Source organism: Canis lupus, chromosome X (assembly GCF_048164855.1).
Source record: "Canis lupus baileyi chromosome X, mCanLup2.hap1, whole genome shotgun sequence".
Classification (NCBI taxonomy): Eukaryota; Metazoa; Chordata; class Mammalia; order Carnivora; family Canidae; genus Canis; species Canis lupus.
In genome coordinates this window covers 96428996-96441420 of record NC_132876.1, presented here as the reverse complement: position 1 = coordinate 96441420, position 12425 = coordinate 96428996, and the positions used below count along the sequence as shown (strand labels likewise).

Here is a 12425-nt window from a genome sequence, read left to right as displayed (position 1 = left end):
AGTGATTTTCACCTTATATGCTAACAGGAATGTGGTATGGATTTGGATACAGGAAGTTGCAAAAGATAGTGAGTTTTTATCTAGTGTTTCCAGAGAATGTCATGATTCACCAATGGCGGGACCTCTGAGCATGTACCAACTGGACATCAGTGCCAGCAAATACGCACTAGCTGTTCCTACAGCAGACTTTTTATCTTTCAAGTTTCAGCCCAAATTCTTTGTCATATCCTCAGTAAGCGTTTCCTACTGGAAAACTTACTTAAAAGGATGCCCGACTAGCTTTTCTTCTTTATTATGTAACTTTGATCATTTTATTCTTACCATTTACTAAAATTACTATTTAAAATTTTTAAAAAGAGTTTATTTATTCATGAGACACACACAAAGAGGCAAAGACATAGAGGGAGAAGCAGCTTCCCCACAGGGAGCCTGATGCAGGACTCGATCCCAGGACCCCAGGATCACAACCTGAGCTGAAGGCAGATGCTCAACCACTGAGACACCCAGGTGCCCCTAAAATTACTATTAAATTATTTTGTCTACTTGGTGTTTGCTTGTTTACTGCCTACCTACACTCCATGAGGAAAGATATGCCATCAGCCCTTTTCTTTTAGATATCTGATACCAACTGGACAGCAGTAGCTTAACAGTATTTCTTGAATGAAGGAACAAATGAATGAATGAATGAATGAATGTTGTATATTTACCAACACTGTTTCAAGTGCTACCATGGTGTCCCTTACTTTGACCAATTCTATTACTTCTTGTGAAGCTTGAATGAAACCTTGTCAGCTATATTCTCTAATAAGCTGCCATTAGTTAAAATAGTGACTCAAAAGTCAGAGAGAGCTTTTCCCTCAAGATGTTCTCTCACTTCTAGAAGGCCCTCATCATCTTTATTATTGTTTATGTACTTTTATATCTTGGTGTGACTCAAAATACCATGTATGATTTCTGCATCATTAATGCAATAGACCATTTCCCTCCATAATTTGTTTTTTATATGACTGGCGTTAAATTTGTTGATGATCATGAAGGGATGATTCTTTTGGGGAGAACTTTCTTCATAACCTGGGAATTCTTTATAAGACACAGAAAATTACCATTTTAAAGGCAAAACACCAAACATTGCTATTCTTAAAGCTATTTTATACAAGATTTTAACAAGATTGAAAATCCTGTAATATGTCTGTATGATGAACTAAAGTTTTCATTAATACATGAGTGATAGATTTTGTAGTAAAGGGTGGATGCAGAGATAAGATTTAAAAAACCAACTCCTGGGGATCCCTGGGTGGCTCAGCGGTTTAGCACCTGCCTTTGGCCCAGGGCACAATCCTGGAGTCCCGGAATAGAGTCCCACGTCGGGCTCCCCGCATGGAGCCTGCTTCTCCCTCCTCCTGTGTCTCTGCCCCCCCCCCATCATAAATAAATTTAAAATAAATAAATAAATAAATAATCTTTAAAAAAACAATTCCTATTTAAATCTGATTTTTTAGGATGGACATTATATACTAGTAATCTAAATAGCACGACCTTAACTATTAATTAGATAAGACTATAGGTTTACATTGCCTGTAGAAATGGGTAGTAAAATATCAATAATAGATCTCATCTATGTATTAGGTAGTACTCGTAAAGTAGAAAGAAAATACATAATATAACTCACACTTTTTTTAGCATTTCCTATTAACAGGGTCTTTGCCAAGTACTTGATGCACTTAATATACATAATCTTTAGAGTTCTGTAAAAGTGCACCAGGGTGGCTCAGTTTAAGTGTCTGATGTCAGCTCAGGCTGTGATCTCATGGTCGTGGGATCGAGCCCCACTTCAGGTTCCACACTCGGTGGGAGCTTGCTTGTCCCTCTTCCTCTGCCCCTCCTCCTGCTCATGCATGCTCACTCTCTTTCTCTCTTTTTCTCTCATAAATAAAATATTTCAAGAGAAAATGGTTCTGTGAGGATACTTCTGGTATTTTAATAGAGGAGGAAACTGATGTACAGAGGAGCTATGCCCAGAGTCCTAGCCATTAACTGAAAGATCTGGAGTTCACACCCAGGCATTCTGTCAACACTGTATACGCTTTTTATCCTTGAAAGATACAAGTTCCTGGAGTTTATTTGAATATTTTAATGTTATTTTTATTCACCAAGGGTTTTAAAAGATAGGACAAAGTTAGAACTTGACAAAAATCACTTAATAATTATTCAGTTCCATTCACCTAATAGGGTTGACAGTAGAGAACTTCATTAAATTGGATCAGTGTTTCCAGTAGTACCCAAGCAGGTTGTAGGAATTGAGTGTACCCAGGTATTCATTCTTTGAAAATAGTAAAGCCTTGTTATCCCTGCCTGCTGACTTTATCATTTGCCATAGCTGGCATCTTAAAACCATACATCTGTGGGTTTTATATGCTTTAAATACTTGGTAATGCACAATATTAATAATTTAAGGAAATCATATGATTGTCTCTAAAAGATAACAGTAACAATTTAATAAATTTCATTCAGGGTAAAATTTTTTTAGTAAACTGGGATGAAAAGAATATTTATATCTGAATTATTATGGCCAAACTGAGATGGGGAATATAAGGAAGATGACTTATTACTACCTCTCTTCATCATGATACTAGAAGTACTAATCAGTGCAAAAAGGCTGAAAAAATGAAATTATAGAATTGGAAAGACAGTAACATAATCATCTTTATTTGTAGATTATAGCATTATATTGCTATAAAAACAAAATAATCCTCAAAGAAACAACTTGAGTTTAAAAACCTTAGCAATGTTTCTGGGCTTAAAAAATCAATATAGTAAAATTAGGTAGTGACTTCAGTGAAAATTGCAGATTAGGCACTTCCATAAATTCTCTCCTCCATAAAAGCAGTGAGAACATGGAAAACATTCTCAGCATCCAATTTATTTCAAACTCTGGAAATTATGCAAAGGCCTACAGCAATCCAGATAGTGTTTATTGAAAAACAATGACTGGACTCTTGGGTGTCGACTCAGGTAGTGATCTCAGGGCCACATGATCCAGCTCCATGTTGGGCTCCGCACTCAATACGGAGTCTGCTTGAGATTCACTCTCCCTTTCCCTCTGCCCTCTCATGTTCATGCCCTCTCTTCTCCCCCCTTTCTCTCTAAAATAAATAAATCTAAAAAAAAAAACAGTGATTGAATCTTGGTAAGAACAATGACCCTCCACTCCTTTTTCTGAGGTAACTCTAAAAACCAGCAACCTGGGGGTAGGAGTAAGTTTGGAACTCCTTCAAAGCCCCATTCCCAGGAATTGTCATTGTTTTCTCTGTCTAGTTGATTCAAGGAAGACCTTACTCTTAATACTGTCCTTGTTTGAGCTGATTCAGAGTTCACAATGTGTTAACAGACTTCTATGAGGATGATTCTTGAAAACAATAAAAGGCAATGTATTTAACATTGCAATTGCCTATAGTAGAAGATAAAAGTTGAAAAAAAAATAGGCTCATCGGCAAGCTTGAAAGTGAAATCCAGGAAGCAGGATGTATATGCAATGATTTGAAAAGCTCCAATCTTTTTCAGAGTCAAAAGGCCATGTGCATGCACAGAGCTTTGTATATACCCAAAACTGTACACAGCATAAGAGAGCCCTGAGAACATTCTAGTCTCTAACCTCAGGCTGAACTTAAGGTTTTGTCAACACAGGAAGCAAAGGTAAGAGTTATACAGTACCTTGCTGAGTTTGGTATCACCAGCATGCACACACAGCCCCTCAGGAAAGAATGGAAGATTTATTGGTTCCAGAAATTTAAGGAAATCTCCATCCAATCACTAGCTGGCCTGTTAGACCCTGAGGAGAGACCTCAGTGGCCACATGTGACAAAGACTATGAGCTGTCTTGAATTCAGAAAAGCAACTAAACAAGCAAAATAATAACAATGAGGCATAACAACAGACTTTGGAGAGAGAATACAATCTAATTTCCAGAGTTGCCACATTATGTTAGTTATAATGCCCAGTTTATTTTTTAAAAAGATTTAAATATTCATGAGAGACACACAGAGAGAGAAGCAGAGACATAGGCAGAAGGAGAAGCAGACTCTCTGTGAGGAGCCTGATGCAGGATGCAATCCCAGGACCCCGGGATCACGACCTGAGCTAAAGGCAGATACTCAACCACTGAGCCACCCAGGAGTCTCTAATGCCCAGTTAAAAAGAAAAATACTAGTACTTGCTTTAACAGCTCATATACTAAAATTGGAATGATAAAAAGAAGATTAGTATGGCCCCTGCACAATGATGACCTGCAAATTTATGAAGCATTCCATAAAACAAAAACTACCTTGTGGAGGAAAAAAAAAAAAAAAAAAGAATGTATGGTCCATGCTCCAGGAAGAAGAAATAAAAGCCAACAATTGTCTCTAAAGCCCATGTGTCAGACTTAAAGGAAAAAAAAAATTAAATCCGATATTTCAACTATGTTCAAAGAACTGAAAAAAATGTTTAAAGAACTAAAGTATGTGTTTCACCAAAACAGAATATTGAAAATGTGACAGAAATCACATGAAAATGAATAAAATTTAGAATTTCTGGAGTAGAAAAATAAGATAAAAATATTAAATATTGGGTTCTACATGTAAGGAGCTTGGAAGTCACTGTTCTGTCCTAACATCCAGTAAGAAAAAAATCAACAGATTGAAAAATGAACAATTCTCCTAGGATCTGTAAAGGAGGAAAGGGCAAAAAGAAAACTATAATTTCTTAGATCGAAGAAACATAGACAGATAATGGGGGTCATAGCTCCTCAGAGTTGACCTGTAATTGTTGGAGGCTCAGTGTGACACCCCCCACACCCAATTTTGTGGGATTTACCTTCAGGAGCTTTACCAGTTTCTCACAGTAAACATCACAGAAAATTGCCTTTCTGCTTTTGGTAGAGGGATGGAAAAGTAACCTTTTGATATCTGCCAGAGACATATTGTTTTTAAATAACGCCTGCCTTCAGGAGAAACCATTTAACCAGAGCCTATCTGACTTGAAGGAAGATAAATAACCAATACAGTCAGTTCCAGACTGGCATATGGAGGAAGGGAAATGCTCAACTCCAGCCCCCTAGAGCCATCCTGTTATACTTAAGGAAGGCTACATACTGTATAATTTCAACTTATGTGACATTCTGCAAATGGCAAAACTATGAAGACAGTAAAAAATTCATTGGTTGCCAGTGGGTAGGGTGGGGTCAGGGGATGAATACATAGAGCACAGAGGATTTTTAGGGCAGTGAAAATACTTCGTATGATATTAAAATGACGGATACATATCATCATACATTTGTCAAAACACATGGAATGTCCAATAGCAAGAGTGAACATAAAGATAAACCATGGACTTTGCGTGCTAATGATCTGTGAAGGTTCATTATTTGTAACAGATGTACCACTCTGGTGGAGGACTTGATAATGGGAGAGCCTGTACATGTAGGGGCAGGAGGTACATGAGAAATATCTGTATATTCCACTCAGTTTTCCTGTGAACCTAAAATTGTTTTTTAAAGTCTTAAAAATACTAACTGTAGATGATCAATATGCTTTTTGAGTGGGAAAAAAAAAACATTAGCCAACTTGAAGATAGAGCAATTGAGATAATATGGTCTGAACAGCAAAAAGACAAAAGAGTGAAGAAAATTGAAATGAGTTTCACAAATCTCTGAGACACCCTCAAGTGTACTGAGATATGCATAATGGACATTCCAGAAGAGATAAATAAAAGGACAAAAAAACAATATTGAAAGAGATAATATCTGAAAAATTTCACATTTGATGAAAATACTAATCTATACATTCAAGAATCTCAAAAAATTCCAAGTAAGATAAACTGAAAGAGATGCACACAGGGACACATCTTGAGAGAGTTAGAGAGAAGCTCTCATAAACCTCATCTACAAATGGTCCTCTATCTGATTAGCAGCTGTTTACTCTTCAAAAACCATGACGATCAGAAGGCAGTGGGAGAACAGAACTAAAAATGGTGATGGAAAAGTGAAGTCAACCAAGAATTTTATATCCAAGAAAACTATACTTCCAAAAAGTGGGAGAAATTAATATATTGACAAATAAATAGAGAATTCATGGCTAATAGATCAGCCCTACAAAATATATTATAGGAAGTCCTCCAGGATGAAATGAAAGGGAAATTAGACAATAACCTGTGAGAAGGAAGGAAGAGTAGTGGTTGGTCTATCTAAATGGATAAACAAAAATGACAGTATAAAGATTTTGAAAAAATCCTTCACAAGACACTAGACAAGAGAAGGCACTAACATTAAAAAAAGGAATTATAGATAATTATCAAGTGGAATTTATTTCAGGAAGGCAAAGTTGGTTCAAAACATGAGAACCAGTGATCTAAATCACTTTGTTAGTAAAGATTCAGAAAACACATGTCAAAACAAATGCCAAAAAAAGCAACTGACAAAATCCAACTTTTTATGATTAAAAAAAAATACTCAACAAACTGGAAAGAGAAAGTGTATTGCCTTTCTATAGCTGTTGGAACAAATTTTAACTTTAGTGGCTCTTAGAATACAACTTTTTTCATACTTTACAGTTTCATAATACAGAAGTCCAAAATGGGCCTCCCTGAAATAAACTGAAGGTAGCAGTTGGGCTGCATTTATTTCTGGAGGCTTTAGAGGAGAATCCCCTTTCCAGAGTAATGGGAAAGATACCCCATAATCATAAATTGGAAGACTTAACGTTTTTTTTTAAAGATTTTATTTATTTATTCACGAGAGAGACACACAGAGAGAGACAGAGACAGACAGAGAGAGACACAGGCTCCATGCAGGGAACCCGACGTGGGACTGGATCCTGGGTCTCCAGGATCACGCCCTGGGCCAAAGGCGGCGCTAAACTTCTGGGCCACCGGGGCTGCCCTGAAGTCTTGACGTTTTTAAGATGGTAATCTCCCCAAAGTGCATCTACTGATTCAACACATTTTCTGTCAGAACTCTGTCTTTGCTGTTGCAGAAATTGACAAGCTGATCCTAAATTTCATAGGGAAATTCAAGTGATGCAGGATAAGCAAAAACAATGTTGAAAAAGAATAGCAAAGTTGGAGGATTCACTTTCCATTTAAGAGTAACCACAAATTTGCATAATCAAGACTTCTATTATGAGGACAGACATATAATGGAATAGAATTGAGAGTAGAGAAATAAACTCATAAATTCATAATTGATTTTTTGTTGTTGTTGTTGGAGCTCCAAGGTTTTGTGAGGGAAGAGTATTAATCTTTTCACCAAATTTGGTGGAAACACAACTAGATATGAAACTGAGATGCCGTCTCTCACCATTTACAAGAATTAATAAATACGGTATGAATTCACTGATGTGGAATTTAAGGAAGAGAAGGAAAAATAAAATAAGATGAAAATTGAGAGGGAGGCAGACTGTAATAGATGCTGAACTTTAGGAAACAAACTGAAGGTTGCTGAAAGGGAAGTGGGTAGGAGAAGGGGTAACTGGATGATTGGCAATAAGGAGGGCACTTGATGTAATGAGAACTGGGTGTTATGCAACAGATGAATCACTAAATTTTACCTCTGAGGCTAATTAAAAAAATAAATAAAAATGAGCTCAATAATACACTGACACAAAATAAGGTTATTTTTTCTCCTCGTTAAAATGACAGTTTTTTTAGGTTATTGGTCTGCTTTTAATAAGATAATATTAAGGGTTTTCTTTATCTTTTGTATTATCTGCCAAGGAAATAAAGATTCTATGTCTTACCCTCCCCCCCAATATAAAAAATGGATCCAAAAAAAGTGTAAGAACTGAAATTATAATATTTCTATCAGAAAACAAAGACCCAAATCTTGCTTATGCTAGATTAGGCTATAGTTTCTTAAATGTGACCCCAAAACCACAAAGAGCTAAAGAAAAAAATAGATAACTACACTAAAATAGAAAACATTTTTGATATATTGAGAAAAGTGAACATACAAACCACAGAATGGGAGATAATATTAGTAAATTGTATATTTGATCAGAGTCTAGAATCTAGAATTAATAAACAAGTCTCAGAACTTAATAATATGAAGGAAATTAACCTAATCAAAAAATGAGGATATACTTTGAATAAATATTTTTCTAAAGAAGATATAAAAAGAGCCAATAAGCACATGAAAAATTCCTCAACATTATTAACTATTAGGGAAATGCAAATCAAAATAAGAGAGACCACTTCACACTCCCTACAGTGGGTAGAATAACAAATCACAAATTAGTAAATTTGGCATGGATGTGGAGAAATTGGAACCCTCTTAACTTGCTGGTAGGGATGTAAAATGGTGCAACTCTTGTAGAAGGTTGTTTGGTCATTCCTCAAAAAGGTCATTGTATAGTTACAATATGGCTCAGCAATTTCACTCCTAGATACTGAAAAAAATTGAAAGCAAAAAATAATTGTATATGAATGTTTATGGCAGTGTTGGTCATAATAGCTGGAAACTGGAAACTGTAAATATGTCCATCAGTTGGTAAATGGTTAGACAAAATCGTATATCCCTACAATAGGATATTCCATCATGAAAAGTAAAGAAGTACTGGCACGTGCTACAATATGGATGAATCTTTAAAATATACTGATTGAAAGAAGCCAAACACAAAAGTATACATATAATTTCAATTATAAGGTATCTAGAATAGAGAAATTTATGGAAGCAGAAAGTAGGTTAGTGGTTTTCAAGAGTTGTGGGTGGGCATGGGAAGTCTTTCTTTTTGAAGTGGTCAAAGCGTTCTGGAATTACATAATGTTGACAGTTGCCCAACTTTGTGAATATACTAAAAATTACTCATTGTACACTTGAAAGGGGTAAATTTAATGGTATGTGAATTAAAGCTCAATAGAAATTAAACACATACTAGTAATGAATATCTAGAAAGTGAAGTTTTAAAGAGCCATTTACAATAGCATCAGAATCAAGTACCTAGAAGAGAATTGAACGATGTATACAACCATCACAGAGGAAATAATAAAACTTTATAGAGAGATAAAAGACTTTAAAAAGGACAAACCTCTCCTGTTCATGAATTGGAATGTTCAGTATTAAAAAGGTGAAAATTCCCTGAAAACTGACTGTAAAACAATCAAAATAAAAATCACAACAGGTGTTTTGTTTTATTATGTTTTGCTTTGCAATTCAGCTAGCCCATTCTAAAATTTATAGCAAGCTGTAAATGGCTAAGGAAAGCAAAGACATCTTTAAAGTGATACAAAAAGGTAGAGCTTATATATATAACATGGCATATAAAACTGTGGTAAACAAGACCGTGTATTACATGCACAAGGATAGACAAGTAGACCAATGGAGCAGCATAGAAAGCATGGAAACAGATCTTGGCAGGATACTAGAGGTGAAGAAATAAACTGTGATCACAGCAAGGTTTAGAACCAGTTCTGTAGAGGGGCACCTGGGTGGCTCAGTGGTTGAGCACCTGCCTTTGGCTTAGGTCGTGATCCTAGGGTCCTGGGATGGAGTCCTGCATCAGGCTCCCTGCATGGAGCCTGCTTCTCCCTCTGCCTCTCTGTCTCTCATGAATAAATAAATAAAATCTTAAAAAAAGAAAGAAACAGAATCATAATTTGCATACTGCCCCATACTACACATCCTCAAAGCCTCTCTGTCCTGTTCCTCTCACGTTCTACAATCCCACCCAGGAACAACTTAGGAAATACCCAGTATGTTTTCAATAATCCCTCTTCCATTTTAACTAGCTAGCATGATTTTCTGTTGTGGAAACTAACAGTCCTGATCAATACAGTCTTCCCCCAGATAAATATTTCCTTTTTAAAAAAAAATTTTTCTCTATTAAACAATGACTACTATAATAAAAAATACATTTTTTTTTTTTATTCGAAGGCATACTGATTTCACGAGCAAGGGAAGGACATCATGAACAGGTCAAGTTTGTCCCAATGCTTAGTTTTCAACAGTCTGTGAAAGATGATAAAAATAAAAAATAGGAGAAGAAACTGCTTATAATATTAACCAAAAAAAGAAATTAGATATATTTCCATGTATAAAATTTGTACAAAATCAGTGGAGCCTGCCACTCTATAATGCACTTTTTTTTTTTTCTGAAAAGGGGTGTTCTGCATCGTTAAGGGCCACAAGTCCAGGAAACATAGTAACTTTCTTTGTTTTGCAATAATATTGATGGGTTCTTCCTTCCCATTCTAGTCTTTTCTTAAATTGGCAAAAAATAAAATTGGAGATTGTTGAAAAATCAGCACACTCCAACTCTGTAACAATATTCCTATAACAACTACATTTGTAATGATTTTATATATAAAATGCGTGCCATAGAAATTCAGAAAACCAAATTATAAGCACTTCCTTTTGTGCTTTGAAAAATAATCAAGTAGGTTTAGGTTGAAAAAAATACAAAAACGAAGTATGAATTTTTAAAATTTTTTCCTCAACATCTCTCACACATGTGCTGGCATTTTTTTCCTCCCACGAAAGTAGGGAGGCCTTTTTCATGCCTTCAGATTTTCCTGAAATTCTGTTATTTCTAGTCAGAAATCTAAGAAATGGAGAGTGAAGTTAAAATATTTCTGAGGTAATGAACAATGATCTCCTGCAATGAAAATAAAAGACAGAAGATACTTATCACATTTCACTCAGTTCACGTCCACCTTCAGTTTTCCTTAAGTCGTGTGTGAGAGACAAGATAGAAAGAAATTATAAAGATGCATCTAGTCTTTTTTATTAAAAATTTAATGCATAAAATTTTCTTTTATTTAGTTTCAAAGGTAAAATTTAGTGATTCATTAGTTGCATATGATACCCAGTGCTCATTCCATCACATGCCCTCCTTAATGCCCATCACCCAGTTACCCAGTCCCCCCACCCATCCCCCTCCAGCGACCTTCATTTTGTTTCCTATAGTTAAGAGTCTCTTATGGTTTGTCTTCCTCTGTTCTCCTCTTAGTTTTTCCTTGCCTTCCCTTATGTTGATCTATTTTCTTAAACTCTACATATGAGTGAAATTGTGTGGTATTAGTCTTTCTCTAACTTATTTTGCTTAGCATACTACTCTCTTGATCCATCCATGTTGATACAAATGGCAAGATTCCATTCTTTTTTGATGGATTAGTAATATTCCATTATAAATATATACCACATCTTCATTTATCTGTCAACGGACATCTGGACTCTGTTTTTTGCTATTGTGGCTAGTCTTATTTTTAAAGGCTGTAATCAGGAACATCTGCAAATTCTTACAGCTCTTCTGAACACATAGGATATTTAGAGCAAAATTTGTATTAAAGATGACACCTGTATATATCAAAGAATCATATTCCATTGTAAAATGATGCAATTTAACATTTCTCAAGTGGGAAGAAAGATATAGCAGGAAAAATATTTAACCATATATGTATGCCTATTATGGCTCTTTTTCTCAAAGTGAATGGGAATTTTTTTTTTTGTGAATGGGAATTTTAAAATTGGGCAAAAGGTCACTTTTTATGTTATTTTCTGTATCTTTAAAAGTATACAACATATAATTTCATCATTCCAGAAGTGTTTTTGCTATTTTCTATATATCAAGGAGCATTAAAAATATAAAGTTTCATGAACAATAAAGATACACACCCATGCTTCATATTCTGCTTTTTGGTGATTTTTTGAGAAACATTTCATTTATGATACCTCCACAGTGCTACTGTATGAAACACATAGTAATACTACTTCCTCTGGGGATTCCACCCATAGATAATTTCATTTAAGAAAGGTTTGTACCTACTAGACTATGTTACATCACTTATTCCTCCTTCAGGTCTCTCTTAGTATGTATTCTTTGCAGAACACACACATGAAATTCCACCTTCAGATTCAAGACAAAAGTCTCTGTCTAGAAATAGTCTCACCTAACTTAAATTATATATGTGGGGGGTGGTGGAGGGAATGAGGAATTTGTATACATTAAGGTCACATCTCAGTCTTCAGATATCTAGAAATAGGACAGAAAACTACACACAAGGAAGGAAATGTTCACAGAGCTCAAAGTGAAATATTATTTAGTTTTGCAGACATTTTAATGGGTGTTTTCATCTTCACTCCTTCAACTGAAAGCACTTGGACTTAAAAGAATGTCAACATATTCCCCACTTCTTTGATATTTGATTTCCACTAGGATGTTGAGTACAAAAGGGAGGCCCAATAAATGCCCACGAAATGTGCAGGAAAGCTTTATAGGCCTATGAAACTGTAAAATAGAGGTTTCTGGCTCACAGAAGGGCAAATAGATACAGGTCTGAAATGTACACATGCTGTTTTCACAAGAAAGATCTGGGACAAAATTCATACCGATTATTGACCCAACTCTTAATTTCTTACTAATGTTACAAATAGGTAATAACAAACTATGAAATGGTAC

At 35.4% G+C, this 12425-nt stretch overlaps 1 long non-coding RNA gene and 1 other non-coding gene across 2 annotated transcripts in view; one reads left to right on the top strand and one right to left on the bottom strand.

Annotated features, from left to right (window-relative positions):
• Positions 1-12425, bottom strand: part of LOC140627166 (uncharacterized) — a 126409-nt gene that overhangs the window by 11072 nt on the left and 102912 nt on the right. The window lies entirely within an intron of this gene.
• On the top strand, positions 4207-4313 carry LOC140628892 (U6 spliceosomal RNA). The gene has a single exon (XR_012026821.1). It is a non-coding gene; the product is annotated as a U6 spliceosomal RNA (small nuclear RNA).